Consider the following 12,885-nt stretch of genomic DNA (forward strand, 5'->3'; position numbering starts at 1 on the left):
TTTCGTTTTTTGTTATCTCTCTATATGTTGGCCAGTTTTCTTTTATAGCAATTTAGGGTCGCATTAGCCTCCAGCGGCGAAAGCCACCAGGATATTTTATCTGTTACTTTTCCCCTTGTTCTTTCCCATACCTCTATCAAGTAAAGTATTTATGTGTTTTACACCTCTCATACAATAAATATCCGTGCCAGCTGTATATTTTATTACAGCCCTCCAACTCTAAAATATCTGGCGTTTTTAATATCAACCACTCCTTTATCCATATCCAGCTCGCAGCTTCAAAATATATTTTCAAATCCAGTAAAGCAAGGCTTCTCTGGGGAGAGAAATTTACTCTGCAGGACTTTGTAAATATATAAAAGAAAAGCCGCTCCCCCCCCCCCCCCCGGGAGCAGGGACCCGAGCAGCTCAGCAGAGGCTTTGTGACGTCACAAAGGACTGGAGGCTGAACTTTTGTTTCCCTTTGGCTGTTCTTTGAAGTGACTGTTACATTTCTGAGGTGGAGGAAAGGATCAATATAGAGGGAATTGCAACATACCACCCTCTTCCATACAGTTCAGCATAAATTACATTTTATAGAAGGTTGGAGGCTGGTTTGGTTTCTTAACTTGGCTCAGTGAATGTGTCTCATTCAGAATGGATGACCCTGAAGGACTGTGAAGAATATCAGAGCTTACAGAGTTAATGGCTCTGCTATGACGCTCTGGCCACTGGGTGCGGCTGTTCACATACGGGAATCTTCCTTTGTGTGTGAACTCTTCTTCTGCTTTCGTTTTCAAGCCAGGAGGAAGCAATGGCTGAAAGCTCTCCTGGAAGTTCATTATTTTATTAATAAATGTTAACAGTTTTGGACTAAACTCTCAGCGCTTTATTGCTGAGAGCTTTACACACAGAGGGGCTGCAAACCGCTGCGTTTGAGGACTGCTGAAGCAGAAGAAACTCTGCTACATTTCGTGAGCCAGCAAAACGGAGGCGCAGGAGAAACGCGAGGGCTCCGATTTGCAGGTTTCTGTTTTAAGACTTTATTAAAACTTTCACAAAGTCAACGGGGCATTTGTCACCTGCTGAAACAGAGCTGGTGCCCTACATCCCTTGCTTGTATGGTTTACACCCAAGCATTCTTGCCACCACCTCTTCCTTGCAGACTAGGGGATGGATTTTAGGTTTGCGGCACATCTCGTAGAAAATAAACAGCGTGCTCAGCAACTGAAAAGCTGCAGCTGCATAGCCCACATAAATGGCATAAATCCTCAAAAAAATTGAGGATTTCACATAAAAGGAAACACAGGACATGTTACTTCCCCATCTCCTTAAGACACTTTCCCACAGAATATTATCTGAACAAAGCTCTTGCCTTTAATGTGTTAACAAGCCTTGGATCTGGCTTCTGTTCCAGTCACACACTTCCTGCAGAAATCTATTCCGAGTCCCTGAAATGAGGTTCTGTATTCACTGCATCTCTTCAGCTAATGAATTTGAAACTGGCTTGACACTCTGAACGTGTACATACTGTTAAGTTGTGGGTGAGCATAGCAGACGACACAGCAATCTCTCCAAAGCAGCTCTTTATTTGGAAGCTGGAACGGAACTGAACTGCATTGCCGAGCTGGCCTGCTTTTATAGAGGCTGGCTCAAACAATGTATCAAACATAATTCAAAGTTCCCTCCTAAAGTTCCCTCCTGAGGAAAAACTATATACACTAATACATAACACCCCTCCCCACCGAGAAAAGGCATTAGTTACATTCGTAATGGTTTCAATTAGGTACAAGAGCATAACAGTTTCAAGGTACATAGCTTCTATTTACAATGCAACATTTCAAGTGCAGTTACTGACATAGTCCCATAAGTAGGATGGCCGCTTGGTGACCCTGGTGGAACGCCGAGGGCCAGTACCAGTGTCCAGGGGTTGGCCAATTCCTGCTGAGACTGTGGCACCACCGATGTTGGTGGTGAGTCCAAGTTTCCTGTCTCCGTGACTGCCGAAGGAACCGCCATGTGTGGACTCGGTGGATGGTCAGGCACAGCAGTGGCTCTAGACTCTGGGGGGGCCCTGCTGAACCTCTGACGTGGCTTGGCTAGGATCCACGTCCGCCGCTTGTGAGGGAGGTGTAGATTGAGCCTCGCCTTCTGTTAGAGCTGGCTTCTTAGTGGAGTGTGGGCTGCTGGCCTTGTGGATCTCCTGGGCGGAGAGTTCAGCAGCTTCTGCGGCTGCGGCCTCCTCCATGGCCTTCTGTAGTGTGAGGTCTGGCTTGGCGAGGAGGCGCTGCTGCAGACGGATGTTCCGGATTCCGCAGACGACTCGATCCATCAGGGCGTCGTCAAGGTCCCAGAACTCACAATGTAGGGCGGCCTTCCTGAGAGCAGCGATGTAATTGCTGATGGACTCCCCCTTGGCCTGGTTCCTGTGCTAGAAGGCGTGGCGGGCAGCAATTTTAGACGGCTTGGGTGCGTAGTGGGTAAGGAGCTTCTCTTGGAGCGTGTTCCATGATTCAGAGGCTGATGCGAACGGCGGTAGAGGCGCAAATGAAGCCATGATTCCGATGCCGACGTGGAGGGCGATGGATGGAACACAGGGCTCTAGCCGGAACGGTCAGCTCTGAATTGGTTCTGCTCAGTAATTCAGCTCAGTGATTTCGCTCATTGCATGTCCGATTCTGGCTGTGCTCTGCTATCCTTCAATCCCACCTTCGTCGCCAGTGTTAAGTTGTGGGTAAGCATAGCAGACGACACAGCAATCTCTCCAAAGCAGCTCTTTATTTGGAAGCTGGAACAGAACTGAACTGCATTGCCGAGCTGGCCTGCTTTTATAGAGGATGGCTCAAACAATGTATCAAACATAATTCAAAGTTCCCTCCTAAAACAACTGTCAAGGACCTGAGGAAAAACTATAAAGGCTAAATTAACGCCCAGATGCACCTCTTGTGGGAAGACTAATTCAAGGTTTGGGGGACTTTTTTTAAAAAAAAAAATTCCCCTAAATCGAAAATTGATGCATCAAGTAGTGCCAACTGCCATCATATATAGAAAATAAGTGCCGTGCTCGGCAACTGAAAAGCTGCAGCTGCATAGCCCACATAAATGGCACGTCTGACATTCTGGTGTTTCAGAAGTTCAAGCAATTTGAACATTTGTCCCTCCCCATGCAACACAAAAGGCATATTCCAGGAAACAGCTCTCAAAAGACTTGCTCTCTTGGCAAGGCGCTCAATCGTTCCCCCTACTCCATTGCACGGATTTTTTACCATGGCTAGTGGCAAAGAAATGCCATTCTGCTATCCTTGCCACCACCTCTTCCTTGCAGACTAGGGGGTGGATTTTAGGTGTGCGGCAGTGTGGCATTCACACAGGGTGCCCGGTTGTTTCATGGACTATTGACCCTGTGCCAGCACTGCTCTGCTGCCACCAACCAGGATCCCCCTGGCAAATCACTGAGTCACAAGCACAGTGGGTTTTTCTTTGGGGAAACGGGTTGCAAACAAATTTTATTATAATGGATGTAAACAAGGAGTTTTGGTTCTTCCACAGACATGTAGCAAACAGTGCTATTGCCTTTTTTTGCTTTTTTTTTAGTTTGTAATCTTTCTTTCTTAACATCTGAAATAGAATATTGTATACAAAATGTATATAATAATGTCCTCTGGACAGCAACTGTGGCTGCAGCATTTCATGCAAACTGCCTCATGACGCATCAATCTCAGGTTATAAGCTGTATGCTGTTCAGGTTTAAGGTCACTTTCTTTTGTGAATCAGACTTCTCCCCACACACTTCAGGAACGTAGGATTTTAACTGGACTGTTTCCCTTACAGACCCCCAAATCCTCCCTTGGCCTCGGAATCACCATTGCCCTTCCCTGTCAGAGAATTCCCTCTGAGGACCCTTTTTCCTGTAAGCACCATGTGGGGCTGTGTCTTGTCTATTTTCACAGGGTTCTGCAATTCAGAACCTACCGTCTCCTTGGATGTTTCTGGCAGTGGCAGAGGATCCTCTGGAGGGGGGGCTGTGGGGGCAGGGTGAGCTGCCCATGGGGGGGGGCTGGAGTCTGCCTGTCCTACAGCTAGGGGGAGTAGCTTGAAGTGATGACACGTGTGGAGGGTTGAAGCAAGTGAGCTATGGAAGTTGCTAGAAGCTCTATGGGACGAGGAGTAACAGGTAACCAAGGGGTTAAACTGTACTGTGTACCACCTGACCACTGGGCGTGTTTAATTCACATACGGGGATTTTTCTCTTTGTCTCTGTGTGTTGGAATTCAGTTTCGATTCTGCCTGGGAGAGAGACGGCAAGATGTCTGCGATCTCTCCAGGACGTCTGTATTTTCTCTGTAAATAAAGTTCAGTAGTGAGTAGAAGAACCTGGACTTTGTTGTGTTCTTACAAGGCTTTTTATCCGAAGGCTATACAAGCTATCCACTGTGCGACAAGGAGAAAGACGATACTCTGCATTCTCACTGCCAAGTCCGGGTCCACGCAAGGAAGTGTGCCGGGCGAAGTGAGCAGCCCTAATTGAGTCGTAAATCGCTCATTAGGGTAATAAAACTGTCACAGATCCATGGTAACTCACATTACATTTGACTTATGATTACAACAATCTCCTATATTCCCCGGGAAACCCCCGTTTTTCCAGCCGTTCCCAGCTGGAAAAACTGATTTTTTTGTTTTCCCCTGGTTTATTTACTGGCCAGGGGACGCTCCTTCTGCGCATGTCTGGAGTCTTGACATGCGCAGAAGCGATTTCTGGCGTGGTGGCCATTTTGGAACTGGGCGGAGCATGCTCACAAGCGACTTTTGATGCTGCTCTGCCCAGTTCCAAAATGGCCGCATATAAAAACTATACACGCAACAAAAACCCAATACTCCCCCTTCACCCCCCATCCACCCGTGTTGACTTCCCGCCTTTTCTACATTGTGCTTTATACAGTGGTACCTCGCAAGATGAAATTAATGCGTTCCGCGAGTCATTTCGTCTTGCGAAGCAGTTTCCCATAGGAATGCATTGAAATTTAATTAATGCATTCCTATGGGTAAAAAAAGTCAGAACAAAGTCAATTTTGGTTTACAGAGTGTTTATAAATTGCTCTGTAAAGGTATAAATACTGTACAGAGGATTTCAAAAATTTCAAGCACAGAACTTCAACTTTTTAAACATGACAGAAAAACATTTAAAAATCAGCAAACATGAGGCAGGACCATCTTTTACGTACCCATAGCTGCGGAGGGTCTCTCTGGGGATGGCATGAACGCTGTTCAACTGGTAGAAGGCAGGAACGGTCTCAGGCTGGCTGATTTTTTTATTTAAATCGGTTTTTTTATTTAAATCAGTTTTTTATATTTAAATCAGATTTTTTAAAATAAAATGCTTTTCGAGGAAAATATATTACCATACAAAGGTTATTCCATCATGAAATAAAGATTAGTTTTTTAATTATGTAGAATAAGGTTGTATATGTGTGAGGGATAAGAGGTACCGGCAACCCCCTCCCATTCTGAATACCAGCTCCTCCCCCAGTGGGGAGGGGGAGACTTCGAGTGGCGATTCAGGAAGTGGAAACAGGAGCTCAAGTACCTTAGCGGAGCACAGGCACCACCGGGGAAAGGAACGGAAGCAGGGAGACGGTGGGAAGGAGGCCGATCCCAGCTACTCCGGAATTGCGTAAAAAGCGCAGGGGGCGGAGATTCAGTATGCCAAGATTACTTTGCTGGAGGAAAACGCGCGAATCGCCATTCGGAGGTACTGTGGAAGACTGACAACATGTACCACTATCTGTAAATAGCACTGTTTTCAGCACTGTAAATACACAGCACCAATAAGAGGATAAAATGCAGAGCTGTGTGGAGTCGTTACTCTGAAGTAGCCCACCCAGGCCACTGTGACAATATGTTTAATTTTTTGGGTAAATAAATTCCATTTATTATGTTTTTTGAGGAAAATATATTACCATCGAAAGGTTATTCCATCATGAAATAAAGATTAGATTTTTAATTATGTAGAATAAGGTTGTATATGTTTAATTTTTTTGGTAAATAAATTCCATTAATCCATTCACAATGTCATGCTCTTCCAGAGGTTTTTGTAAGATTATTGGGCAGTTTCTCTGCCTGCAAGATATTATCACAGATGCTTGGTGTACTTTTGCAGTTCTCAAAACTGAATTTGACTCAACAGAGATCACATGCCTCTTCTTCACAGCAAAAATGTTATAACATGAACAGAGTTGAGAAAAAGACCTTAATCCTATTGTTCTACAAGCCTATGAATACAGAAACAACCCCTTCAGTGCTAAGTTTCAAGAAGTTCAGTGAATAGAATAGAAACAATATTTTTCTGATTGTTTGCAGTGGACAGTAAGTTTTTCATGTGTAGGCTGGGCTGACAGTCTAAGTTTCTTAAAATATATATACTTTGTTTTTGTTTAGCCAAATTAGTTAAAGCAAATAACATGCTGTAATGTTATTGTGTCAGTTGAATAATTCTATTTAAATTATTATTAAGGTAATGATTATTTTTCTCCTTCCTAAGTACAACAGTAAAGTTGTCCAAATATGAAAGATTAACCTATTAAACTGGGGATAAAAAACTAATATGAAAAGTTGTTATTCTAAAAATCTTCATCTACTTGCATATTAAAGTTGTACCAGCAAGAATTAGTCTTTATGTAGAAAACTACAATATGATTTAAATCAAACCTTACTGACTAGTGATTTAAATCATGATTTAAATCAGTTTGATTTAAATCAAAACCACCCTGTTTCAGCACCCCTCTGAAAGAGGACATGATCCTTGTGTCAAATGTGTTCGCAAGGTCACGTGCCAGAGCCTTGTCTGGGTGGTGCCGGCGTGCATAAGTCTGCATGTTTTCCCACTGTTGACAGATGTCCTTCAGTTCTGTGGAGGACAACTGTTCCTCAAGTGTCGCTTCCTCTTCCAAAGGGGTCTGCTCCTGCGTAGCCTCTGCCTGCAGTTCGACCAGCTCCTGGGTGGACAGTTCCTGGTTGTGGTCCTCCACCAGCTCGCAGACGTCCTCCTCTGTGACCTCGAGGCCCATGGTCCTCCCCAAGGAAACAATGTCCTCCAGCACTGTTGCCACAAAGTCTGGCCACAGGTTGCGCCAAGCAGAATTCAGAATTCTCTGGCTGATCCCGTCCCAGCCGTGGTGATCATCTTCATGCAGCTGGCGATGTCGAGGTGGTTTCTCCAGAAATCGCGCAGGGTGAGGTTGGTGCGTTGGGTAACCTCGAAGCAGCGCCTGAAAAGCTCCTTGGTGTAGAGCTTCTTGAAATTGGCGATGACCTGCTGATCCATTGGCTGCAGTAGTGGGGTGGTGTTAGGCAGCAGGAACATGATTTTTATGAAGCGGAAGTTCTCTGACAAGTCTTCCTCAAGACCTGGAGGATGAGCAGGAGCATTGTCCATCAGAAGTGCGGCCTTCAGCGGCAGGTCGTTGTCACGCAGGTACTGCTTGACAGCAGGGCCAAAAGCCAGATTGACCCAGTCCACAAACAGGACGCGTGTGACCCAAGCCTTGGCGCTGGATCACCACAACATGCTCAGCTGGTCTTTGTTCACCTTGTGCTTTTTGAAGGCCCATGGGTACTCAGAGTGGTACACCAGCATGGGCTTGATCTTGAGGTCACCGCTGGCATTGGCACAGAAGAGGGTCAGACAGTCTTTCATGGGCTTGTGGCCAGGCAGCTTGGTCTCCTCTTGAGTGAGGAAGGTCCTTTTGGGCATCCTCTTCCAAAACAGCCCGGTCTCGTCGCAGTTGAAGACCTGCTGTGGAAGGTAGCCCTGTGCCTTCACGACCTCCAGGAACTCCATGGCAAAGTCCTCAGCCGCAGGGACATCGGAACTGGCAGCCTCTCCATGTCTGACCACGCTGTGGATTCCAGATCTGATTCTGAATCTTTCAAACCAGCCTCTGCTTGCCTTGGAAGACTTCAGACTCGGCTGAGGTTCCTGGCTGTTGCTGTACGAGGTCTGCGTGCAAGGCCTTAGCCTTCTCACAAATGACAGCCTCAGTCTCTGGCCCCTGCACGCTGCATCTCCTCCATCCAGATGAGCAGCAGCCTCTCCACCTCCTCCAGAATTTGCATCCATTGGAAACCATTTAATTCCAAACTACTGTAGACTACTACATCAGGATACTTAATTATTTTTATGGTCTGTTCTAGGCTTCTAAATTGATTAAATCTATCACTGAACTGGTCAAGTAATGAGTCTAAAACATGCTGGTACTTTATATGCAAGGGTTCCATTTCATTTTGTACAGCTGCACTGGCCTTCTCAAAATACTTTATTACTCGAGGAAAATACTTAAAAGTTTTAGTTTCTACATCTCGCTTGAAAATTGTAAGTTTACTTCCAAAAAATTTTTTGTATCCAAACATAACGTCAATACTTTTGCCAAAACCTTGTAACGTTAAGTTCAGTTCATTAATATGAACATAGAGATCTGTAAAAAACATTAGGGCGTTGACCCACTTATCAGCATTGAGCCGAGGAAAGTTTCCCAGATCCTTATACCTTAATTTCTTCAAAGCGCTCAAGAACTTTGCCTTGGCTCAGCCATCTTACATTATTGTACATCAGTAGTCCACCGTAAATGGAATTAACCCCCAGTAAAAGTGCAGAAAATTCTCGCTTGTGAGGTGGGGCAAGCAGCTATTAAATTAACTATTTTTGTAACAACTGACATTAAGTCATTTAAGTCGGTGAATCTTGCCTTGGCACATAAAGCCTGATGGATAATACAATGAAAAGGCGCAATCGGATGTCCAATAGCTTCCGTAAACAATTTGACAAATCCGATTCTCTCCCCCCCCCCAATGTGTCATCGCTGACACTTTAGATATATCAATTATCAATGCTTAAGTCACGGATTTTTTTTTTTAAATTTTTATTGTTTTTCTACAGACCACCACCAATACAAAATTACAACATACATTAATAAAGCATAAACACCCATCAACTTTTTCTCCGTCCATTATTATTACTATATACGTTCTATTCTGCCGAATGCGACTTCCTCCTTACTTCACATTGGTTTTTTGCTCTAGCCTTGCGCTTTCTTCTTCTTAGTCTCTGTTGTTCCGTCATTCTCTTATTTACTTTTACCATTTTTATATCCAGACACCTCTTTTATTCCTGTTGTAGGTTCTATGTTAGTCCTGTTAGTGTTTTAATATCTTTACAATAATCCTTTAAATAATCCACAAACTTACTCCAATCTTTTTGGAACTTATGGTCCTTTTGCTCCCTTATCCTACCAGTCATCCTTGCAATTTCCAGGTACTCAATCATTTTAGCCCTCCACTCCTCAACAGTTGGAATATCAGGTGTTTTCCATCTTTGAGCCATTACTATTCTTGCAGCTGTGGTGGAATGCATGAATAATCTTTGATCTTTTTAATTTCATTTCCCAATAATCCTAACAAGGATTTCTGGGGTTTTTTTTTGGAAATGTATATTTTAGCATTTTTTAAAACTCGTTATATATTAATTCCCCAAATGGTCTTTTTCACATAACTACCACATGTGATATAATTCTCCATCTTTTAGCTTAAACTTTTTCTTTTCTTTTTTTTGTAGATTTTTGCCAACTGGACTGGTGTCAGGTACCAGCGGTACATCATTTGCATGACATTTTCTTTTAGGGTCGCACACACTGAATTTTATGATAATTCCAGAGTTTACACCACCGGTCGTAATCAATATTGTAGCCAAAGTCGATTGCCCACTTAATCATAACATCTTTAGTCATCCCACCCTTAGTGCTCCACTCTAATATAATAATAATAATAATAATAATAATAATAATAATAATAATAATAAATTTTTATTTATACCCCGCCCTCCCCAGTCAAAAACCGGGCTCAGGGCGGCTGACACCAACAGAACCACAATAAAACATAAAAACAATTAATTAAAATACAGATTGAAATACAGTATTAAAATTTAAAGTGCAGCCTCATTTCAAGTAGGCCATAAGTGGCTGACACCAACAGAACCACAATAAAACATAAAAAAAATTAGTTAAAATACAGATTAAAATACAGTATTAAAATTTAAAGTGCAGCCTCATTTCAAGTAGGCCATAAATCCAAGCCATGAGGGAGAAAAACACTTCTTCAGAAGAAGTGTGCATGCACACGAAAGCTCATACCAAAATAAAAACTTAGTTGGTCTTTAAGGTGCTACTGAAGGAATTTTTTTTATTTTGTTTGTATCATGAATTCCTCATATGTTAAACAGTTGGCTTCCATATTCTTTTTCTTAACAGCTAGGGCTTCCGTGGGTGATAGCCACATAGGTGTTTTCCTTTCCAGCAACTTTTTATATCTTCCCATACTTCAAATATTGGTTTTACAAATATATGGGCTAAGAATCCTTTGTGAATTTTAACTTTGTTGTGCCATAAATACGAATGCCATCTATACCAGTTGTTAAATCCCTCCAGGTCCAACAAATCTGTATCTTTTAACATTATCCACTCCTTCATCCAAACCAGACAAGATGCTTCGTAGTAAGTTTTAAAATCAGGTAGGGCATCAGTTTGTACTTTATCCTTGGCGGTTTTCCCTGCCAAACAAACCTCAATATTTTTTCCTCCACTGATCAAATTGTCCTGTCCCTTTTACAATTGGAAGCATCTGGAAAAGGAATAACATCCTTGACAATAAGTTCATTTTTATAGTGGCTATTCTTCCCCACAGTGATAAGTTCAAGTTTTTCCTATCCAGATCTTTCTCAATTTCTTTCCAAATTTTCTCGTAGTTGTCATTAAATAAGTTTGTTTTTCAGAGTCAACCAAATTCCTAAATATTTTATTTTTTCACCACCATAATGCCAAATACTTTTTCTAAATTTTCCCTTTCTTTGCTTAAGTTTTTCACAAACATTTTTGTCTTCACTGTATTCAATTTAAAGCCTGCCAGCCTCCCAAATTCCTCCATTTCCTTCATCATTTCTTTTATACTATCTTGTGGATCTTCCAATGTAATTATAAGGTCATCAGCAAAAGCTTTTTGTTTGTATTTTTTTGCTCCTACTCTTATTACCTTAATACTCCTGTTATCCCTTATACTCTTCAACAAAAACCCCAGTACCGATATAAACAGTAGGGGTGATAATGGACACCCCTGCCTGGTACCCTTCGTTATTTGCAGATCTTTTGTTAATACGTTATTTACTATTACCTTTGCCTTTTGTTCCGTATATATCACGTTAATACCTTTCAAAAATCTTCCTACCCCCATACTATCCAAATTTTTCTCCATAAACTTCCATGAGATGTTATCAAAAGCCTTTTCGGCATCTATGAATATTAAGGCTGCTTTCTTACCTATGTTAGTTTCCAGATATTCAGTTATGTCAATTACTGTTCTTATGTTATCCCTCATTTGCCTACCCGGCAAAAATCCTGTCCATAAGCTTTAATTAGCTTGTGTTTAAGTAAACAAAGTTACCGGTCCAGTCGCGCTTCCGGACGTAAATCTTCTCTTTCAGCAGAGCTTTTTTAGCACAGCGGCAAAGAGTAAAGCTTTATTTAGAAAAAACGTAACCTGGAGATAAGGCAGACATTCTTCATCTCTGGCCAAGTAAAAACTTAAACAAAACTGTGCCTCAGTGCACAAACTTGAGGCATGACTCCTACACACAGCAACCAAAACTAAGATAATGCTACTGAGAGAAAAAACGCTCCTAAGAGAAAGAACACATGCAAGAAACTGACTATTTATACAGGCTGTCTTACATTCCCGGATGCTTAATTAGGTTCAGCTGCTCAGTGTTCAGAGCGATTAGTGTAACTTAACCCTTTAATACCAACAAATCCCGACTGGTCCTTGTGTATGATCTTGTTTAACACCCCTTTCAGTCTGTTTGCCATAATATCCGCAAAATGTTTATAGTCACAATTTAGCAAAGATATTGGACCTTTGGATTCGTCGCCGGCTCGATCGGTCGCAAGAGAGCCAGCTCCGTGGCTTCTCTTGGCGTTCCGAGGCAAGGGGCCATCGCGACGGCTAAGCGACCCCCTAAAGAGCCATGGGTAGAGCTTCCCGCGGACGTGGCTTCTTGGCAGAGGCTCTCTGTGCCTCCTCTGACCCCAGGACCCCCTAATTTAGGGGAGGCTGCGAGCGGACGGAGTTGGAGGTGCGGGCTCCCCAAGACTTCTTGCTTTCCTCGGACGCAAAGCCGCTGGTACCGAAGGGCTTCGAGCGACAGATTTCCTCCAAATTCAAGCAGAAAAGGAACTTTGATTAGCCGTGAGTAAAAGGCTTTTAAATTTGGAATAATTTGAGCTAATCTGGACACGGGAAAACCCTTAGAAACGGAGGTCGGGTTTCCCTTTTAACGGCAAAGAGAAGCAGTGCTGCAGCCGCTTAAGAACTGACAGCTGACAGCTTTAAATCCTGCTAATTAAAGAGGAGACCCCCACTGGGACAGGGAACAGTGGAGAGAAAGGACTTTTGATATGTTGATTTTCCTTGAAAGACTGAATTGAATAAGAAATGGGAAATCATCTCTCTCCCTGGGGCGGGGCTGGGACCGGTCAGTAAAACAGTAATTGAAGTAGAAATCGTTACTTTGAAGCATTACTCCAGCCTGTGTTGACAGGCAAGCTAACAGGCAGACTGCCTTTTAAACCAGTGCTCCCCAACCTTTTTATTGCCACAGACCAGTCAACGTTTGATAATTTTACCGCGGCCCGCTGAGGGGGGGATTTTGATTGTTTATATTTTATTTAGATTGCTTTGATTTAATATTTTTAATTTAATTGTATTTAAACATGCCTTCAAAATAAAATAGTTACACCAAAAATGAATATAAAGTGATTTAACATTTTAACTCACTAGAACGCTAAATCAATGAGAACCCTGAGCTTG

The 12,885-nt window shown here is 42.8% G+C and overlaps 1 pseudogene; it reads right to left on the reverse strand.

The window, feature by feature from the left end:
• Positions 1 to 2,035: 2,035 nt before the first annotated feature.
• Positions 2,036 to 7,339, reverse strand: LOC148685195 (uncharacterized; annotated as a pseudogene).
• Between the last annotated feature and the right edge of the window lie 5,546 nt (positions 7,340 to 12,885).

Source organism: Zootoca vivipara, chromosome 7 (assembly GCF_965207765.1).
Source record: "Zootoca vivipara chromosome 7, rZooViv2.hap1.1, whole genome shotgun sequence".
NCBI lineage: Eukaryota > Metazoa > Chordata > Lepidosauria > Squamata > Lacertidae > Zootoca > Zootoca vivipara.